This window comes from Silene latifolia, chromosome Y (genome assembly GCF_048544455.1).
Source record: "Silene latifolia isolate original U9 population chromosome Y, ASM4854445v1, whole genome shotgun sequence".
In the NCBI taxonomy this organism is placed as follows: Eukaryota; Viridiplantae; Streptophyta; class Magnoliopsida; order Caryophyllales; family Caryophyllaceae; genus Silene; species Silene latifolia.
The window spans coordinates 282,675,560-282,683,367 of NC_133538.1; the positions used below are offsets into that span (position 1 = coordinate 282,675,560).

The 7,808-nt window shown below is 38.0% G+C and overlaps 1 long non-coding RNA gene across 1 annotated transcript; it reads right to left on the reverse strand.

The window, feature by feature from the left end:
- Positions 1 to 376: 376 nt before the first annotated feature.
- Positions 377 to 1,621, reverse strand: LOC141633876 (uncharacterized). The gene is made up of 2 exons (XR_012538625.1): positions 1,312 to 1,621; positions 377 to 805 (listed from the first exon to the last, which is right to left on the reverse strand). It is a non-coding gene; the product is annotated as an uncharacterized LOC141633876 (long non-coding RNA).
- Between the last annotated feature and the right edge of the window lie 6,187 nt (positions 1,622 to 7,808).

The window sequence follows — 7,808 nt, forward strand, 5'->3', positions numbered from 1 at the left end:
CCACATTTCAATTGTCAAATTGTAGATCTATAGTAACTAAAGTGAATTTTTATAAAATCAACCGCATTGGTGACATTGTAGAGTAGTTTAAAATCAAAAAGAGGCCTGCAACTCGTCGTTTAAAGTCATCGTCGGCAAATGATAGGACGATAAAGTGCGATGCTTTCCTGCGGTGACAATATGGCTTACAAAGGGCGGCGGTATCTGGCACAATATGAAGGTCGTTGATGACGTCAGGCCGACATTGAGGTCGTCGATGACCTCTACTTAAAGACCCGCAAGGAAATTTTCGCGATTAAGTAAGCTAATTCAAACAAGATTCGTAAAGAAAATAGTACCTAATTTGTCAATTTCAGAACTAAATTCACATAAATTCTTCAAAAAAGAATACTCGAAAATGGTCCGATAATTTGAAAATACATGACATAAACAAGTATTAACATTACAAAGACACATATTACAAATTCAAGATGAATACATCCATAACCATGTCTGCGTAATTGTGCTTGAAATTGTGATCTTCAGAGTCCAAGATTCTCTAGTAATATCTGATTCATTTGTTCTATAATATATACTTCCAGAAATACTAAACTGAGTTGGGAAATTGTGCTATAAACAAGGCAAGAGTATTTATTGATTATCAATAAACAATCAAAAATAAAAGATAATGTCCATCATCAATAAACGGTACCGCACGCCACCAAACCATCAGGCAGTAGAAACATCGTGTTTGATATAGAATACTCCAAAGTCTAAACTCAACTCATTCATGTATGTTAGTAACATTCCTCAGTGTTAGCTCCTCCTGCATTGGATTAGAAGACGAGCCAACAAGACAGTAATCAACACAACGAAGAGGCGATATTGCTAAACATATACACTAGATCTGTCATAACGCAACTCAAATAGAATTCCACAACCTCATACAACAAGATTAAGTATTATGTTGGAACTCAACTAACACAAACTTCAAATGATTCAGTCATACTGGAAAGTAACATTTCTGTCACGAATAAATATCACCATTTGAACATCAGTTCAAACAACTATTACTATATTATGATAGACCCGAGATAGAAGACTAATTTTGAGCTAAAGTATCATACTTATTTTATAGCAGGTCCGATCACTGAAGACCACCAATAATTTTGGAACAATAAAAGTGGAAAAAACAATAGAGATTTCAAAACGCCGACAAATCAATCAACTTAAAATACCTCAAATTGATGAATGACAAGCGTTTTCTGTACATAGAAACTGGAAAAACTAGAATTAAGATGAAGAAAAAGAGCAAAAAAAGAAATTTTGAACCTTGTTATTGTAATGAAGGTGAAGGAAACCGCCGGAGATGTGGCGGCTTCATGGTGCCCGTCATCGTCGGCGGCAACAGGTCAAGGGTGAAAGTTTGAAAGGATTGGGGAAGGGGAAGATAAGGAAACTCCGATATGATGTCCGTCGATGGCATGGTTGATGGAGGTGTCGTCAGGAGAGATGGCCTCTGATGGTGGTTGCCGGCGGCAGCTGGCGGCGAAGGGGAAGGTTAGGATTTAAAGTAGGCTTGTTGTAATTTGAAAATATGGTTAGGGTTGGGCCGCAGGTGAGATATAAGAGGTTTGGCCTTTTCAGTGTAATAAAAATCCGCCTTTAATAGATAGTTCGTACGGTTCGCACCGTACTTTAGTTCGCACCTGACTCTGCCCCTATGTATATATATATATATATATGTATATATATATGTATATATATATATATATATATTATTTCTTACGGTTTTGTCTCTTTTTTCAGCATGCTTACAATGAGGAGATGAGTCAACCTTTGCCACCTGGACAGTCTCCCGACGAGATCCGATCGTACTACAAGGCTGTCAAGGGCTTTGACAAGAAGAACCGGGTATTTGGGACCGGAGAAAAAGGGGCCGAAGTATGGTATGATCCTCCTACTAACAAAAGTGGTCGTCGATCTTTTTCTTATGCTCCTAGCATGATTTCACAGCTTTCCACCCAAATGAATAATGAGCGAGCCGCTCGATTAGCTCTTGAAGAAACTGTTCGTCAACAGGCCGAACAAATGGCGGCAATGCAAAAGGTTTGGGCTGATATGCAAGCATCTTAACCCCCAAACACGTGCTCACAATTCAATCCACATGGTCGAGACAATTTTGCGGATGATGGACACGGGTTTGGAGGTAGTTTTATTTCCCCAGTAGGTTAGAGCCTTTAGTTAGGTTAGTATTGTCGTCTAGTAGGGAGTCTGAAAAAACATTGGTGATTTGTGTTTAATTAGTAAGACAATGTACAAATTTGACCGAACTTTTATGTAAAAAAATTGCGTTCACTTTTCTTTTGTTGCCTCTCTTGATTCCCGCAATTGCGGTCGACGTGAAAATGGATTCCCGCTTGGCGGTCGACGATTGTATATGTGTTTTGCAGGTTTTGAAACGATGCAAATACGCATCGTGCCTGTATTTGAAACGATGCAAATACGCATCGTGGCTAGGCAGCATGCTGCTGTTTCTAGCCCCTGCTATATATAGTCCTGACGGAAATTCCGTCAGGAAAGTCAACTGAGGTTTGACTTTCCTGACGGAATTTCCGTCAGAGGCACGGAATTTGGAATTTTATTTAACTGCCACGTGTCAAGCTCCAGACGTAAATTTCATCAGGAAAGTCAAAGAAGGTTTGACTTTCCTGACGGAATTTCCGTCAGAGGCAAAATTTTCAGAATTTCAAATAATCCGCCAAAATTGCCACGTGTACCCCATACTGACGGTACTGACGGAAATTCTATCAGTCACCTGCTGTTAATGGACGACGGTTACTCCGTCAGTGATCCGTCAGTAATTGCTATTTACTGATGGAAATTCCGTCAGGACAGTGATTTTAGTGACGAAAATCGTTGACGCGGGTTACTAACGGAATGTCCGTCAGGAAATGGAAATACTGACGGAAAATCCGTCAATACGGGCGGATTTTCGCCGTCAATATCCCACGTTTTCGTAGTAGTGTAAGTCCGCAAAATATTTACTACCTACGTTTGTTACTGCTTTTCTACCCACCTTGTATCACTAGAGAACCATACCTGTCTATTGGAGCGAATTGGAGGATCGGGCCGACTCTCTTTACCTCTTCCCCTCACTCTCCTTTACCACATATCCACCTGCTCGCCCTTGGTTGCAGAAAGGAAAGAAACAACTTTAACTCAATGATCGCGTTAGTTAGGGGAGTATTTCTTGAATTAGCTTAAGGAATGAATCCTATAAATATAGGCGAGAAAGGTGTAAATCCTATAAAGACGCACACTTCGAAAAAAGACTGACAAATAATTATGTTCAACGGAAAGGATAAGGCGGGCGGTTATCAGCGATCCTACTTTTAATTTCTATCTTATAGACCGCTTTTTGCATTTATAACTTGACTTTGACCATGCTTTGAGAGGTGAACCATATTAATAGGAATAGGTAAAGACATTCTTGTACACGTCCCCCACGGCATCATTCATATCTACGCTGATGGATCATGCCAGATGGTTGGAGTTAGGGCTAGCCTCCTCAGCTTACGACGGGGATTCCCACTGATAGTCCCAAGGGAACGACATCCTCTTGGGAACTCTCGGGGTAAGACTCTACCATTATACGCCATTGGGAAGGACAAGAGGGAAACCCTCACTTTTAGGTTAGGATTAATCTTGCATTCATCCGTGGCCACAAAACGACTTGGCGAGTCTCAGGGAGAACAAATCGGTATTCTGGAGTGATTGGAGCAAAGCATAGACTGCCTTGCCCAAAAATACCTTCTCGAATCTCAACGATATTTCAATTCGAGCAAACGATGATGTTATACCTTTATTCTGATTAAATTGCAATTTCTGAAGGTTGTTCTAGCTATGGAAGAAATCCTTCATTTTTTATTAATGAAATCGACACTTCAATTCATATAGTTTATAATAGAATTGGTTAATATTCCTAAATATAAAAATATATACTAAACTAAAGGGAAAGGGTTGATGATATTATGTGATTTAATTAATAGGTATCCTAAATAAAAAGCAAATTAAAAAAAAACTGTAGACAAGTCAAGAGAGATTATTGAATCTAAATATTTTTTTGTAAGTTATATTTCTGTCAGAGGACAATATGAATATTCTAATTATATTCAATAAACACACTAAAGAAAGGGTTGTATGATATGTCTATGTGGAAGTAGGTCAACATTTTTTTTAGCATATATGATACGGTCGTTATGTACCAAAAATAAATACCTAAGTACTACTAACAGAAGTCAGCGGTAAGTAGGGTTGATCTCCACAGGGAGGCGGTTTACTATCTACTTGTCTATTCAGTCTGTCTAATGTCACAGTGTGGGGGTTTGAAATGTTTTGACTAGACTAAAGAGATTAAAGCAAGAGGGAAATGAATAAGAGGAAATAATGAAGAAATGCAAGGGTAAATCAGATAAAAGAGAGAAATATGCTAGGAATCAGTGTACCGTGGCAGCTACACTATCGGGTCAACTGAGTCGATTAAATTATTGATAAGAAGAGCGAGGTCGTCACCTTTCGGTCCTTAAACATACGATTATACCCTTTCGGTCTCTAATCGCCCTAGGGTTTCCCTAACTTAGCTTTCGCCCTAATTAGGTATCACCAATTGTAATTAAGCAAGCCTTCCCTTCCAATCTTTCGATCCAGGTCGGGGGTAACTAAATAAATCGGTCTCCTGCATGCATTCATTCAACCTAATCACAATTATATTGCTTAATACAATTCTTATCGCAAAACTAATCTAATCATGTCAATCCTAACATATTGCTACCACGGCTTCCCTAGTCCTAACATATTAAAGGAATTAACTAGACATAATTAAATAAGCAAGAATAAAGAGAGAGAGAGTAATAAACATTAAATAAGAAGAGAAAAGGGAGAGAAATGTTACTAAAATAAATCCGGAATAGAGGAACAAAGTAGGAGCAGTAAAAGTAACGTAAATGGTGTCGGAGAGAAAAGGAGAGAGGAGAAGCCCCCTAAACATGACGTCCTAACTTCCTATTTATAAGAAAATAGGATTTATTTGACCTAATGACGGAATAAAACTAAAAAGATCAAGCCCATAAGAGAATCCACTCGATCGAGTGATTTAAAACCACTTGATCGAGTAAACTAAAGCTTAAACCACTCGATCGAGTAGAAAATCTACTCGATCGAGTAAATTCTAAAATGCAACTACTCGATCGAGTAGAAAAAGGACTCGATCGAACATAATTGTACTCGATCGAGTGCTTTCCAGCAACAATTTCCTGCTTTGCGAACTAAACTTCAAACGGCTGCCATTTCTTCGTTACTTGGGCAAACATGGCGATTCCGGTGGCGTTGGAAAGCTAAGAGGACAGGCTTTTATCTCCAATTGGAATCACCTGAATATAAGTTGTATAACTAGAGATATGGCTCTTCAAAGTAGGCACTAGCAATTTGAAGTTCTTCCTTTGCTCGCCTAGCTATCTTTCTTCTTTGCGCATCTCAAAATAGCTACATTCCCGCTCCAAATTCACTCTTCCTCCAAATGCATGCTAAACGGACGGTAAAAGGCTTGATTTCACTACTTTCTGGTTCATTCCTGCAAATAAGACAAAACAAACCAAAGTAGCATATTCGGGGCATTTCGTAGCATAAACTACGATAAAAGCATGGAAATACGTGCATGAAAAGGCCTAAAAAGACTATATAAGATGCACGTATCAAATCTCCCTAAACCAAACCTTTACTCGTCCTCGAGTAAACTAAATGCAAACTAATGGAACGGAAAAGATAACTCAGAGCTAGCTACAAATGCCCACTTAAACCAATTTAATGCAAGCAAACTAACTCTTATAGCAAACAGTCAAATGCAAACGAGTTGTAAGATGTTTATAATAAAGCTGAACCGTCGACTTTGCAAGACCTTTAATAATGGACTCTCACGGGTCACTCTTCTCTCATGAAGCAAAGGGTGAACATATATATGTAAGAGAGAAAGAAAAATAGTCGCTCACCTAGACTACGACCCACATAAACATGTATGCAACTAATATGATCGACAATTCTAGCTACCGTACACACATTCCAACCAAACAAGGTCCTGTCACAGCCGAGGACTTACAAAAATATGGTAAAGTGAGGCAATGGGTAAGAAAAGGCAAAACATTTATGGGAATGTGGAGGTATAGGTGATCAAGGTAGTACCTAAACAGAACCATATGACAACATCCATTTCCAACTCAATTATGAAATAAGCACAATGCCCTTCATTTGTCATAAAACTCACCAAACCGAACTGAAAATACTCCTCAAATGATATAGATAAAGCATAGGAGTGAGACCGTCTCATCAAACAACATCTTTTTTTTTTCTTTCTATTTTTTTTTCGGTTTCTTTTTTTTTTCTTTTCTCTTTTTTTTTTCGAATTCCTTTTTTTCATTTTTCATTTCTTTTTTTATTTTTCACGTCTTTTTTCATCATCCTCCCTTTCTTCATAGGTTACCAAATCCGAATCAATATAAAACAAGCCAAACTTGGCATGATAAACTATATACCGTAAAAGCATACATTATACTAGCTTGACAAGGCAGGCTAAATTTGGAATGTAGTTAAGGGTCAACAGGCAAATTTGGCTAATGTGGAGTTAAAGGGGTAAAATGTAGAAATGGGATTTGCAAATACTTCCAAGCAAGTAATACCGACCACTAACCCATGCGTGCAGGCAATAAGAAACAAATGTCATACTTATGCAATTTGATATTACATGAAATGCAGGGAGTAACTACTCACAATCCTAAATGAAACTGGTCATGAATGACACCAGTTTATATGGCTCTAATCCTCCGAAAGTTTTGTAGTTTGCCAAAATTTTAAGTCAACTCTAATTGTTCAACATATTTAGAAACGAAATTCGAGAAATTGCTTTGAAAATTACTAAAAGATGTGAGAAATTTGCAAGGGTTAAGATAAAACAATTTACAACATAGATTTAGTCCATTTCGACTCAACCTAATATGCCAAAAATAAACATGCTTTTTTTTAAAAAATTTTCGAAATATTTTATTTTTATGGATTTTTTTTTGAAATAAATAACAATTCATACAATTTAAAAAAAAAAAACAAAATGCAGACACTAAGATATGGATGCATATACCCTTCCCAAACCGAACCAAACAATGTCCTCGTTGTACACAACAGCTAACAGCAGCATAAGAGGAAAGGGAATGCAAACTAGAGAAGTGAAGTAGAAATAAAGAGCTAAGAAACTCACAAGTGAGAGCGTAAGAAGGAAACATGGACCTCCCCAAACCAAACAGCAACATGGGAGGTCACAGCCGGGAGCAACAGGTTACTAAAATCACCAGAAATATGCAATAGTACCTGCAAATTCGCAAATAGCAACTGATACGTGCATTTTATATAGTCTTTTTAGCCTATTTCATGCACGTATTTCTATGCTTTTATCGTAGTTTATTGCTACGAAATGCCCCGAATATGCTACTTTGGTTTGTTTTGTCTTATTCGCAGGAATGAACCAGAAAGTAGTGAAATCAAGCCTTTTACCGTTCGTTTAGCATGCATTTGGAGGAAGAGTGAATTTGGAGCGGAAATGTAGTTGTCTTGAGATGCGCAAAGAAGTAAAATAGCTAGGCGAGCAAAGGAAGAACTTCAAATTGCTAGTCCCTACTTTGGAGAGCCATATCTCGAGTTCTACAACTGATATTCAGGTGATTCCAATTGGAGATGAAAGTTTGTCCTCTTAGCTTTCCAACGCCACCGGAATCGCCCTGTTTGCC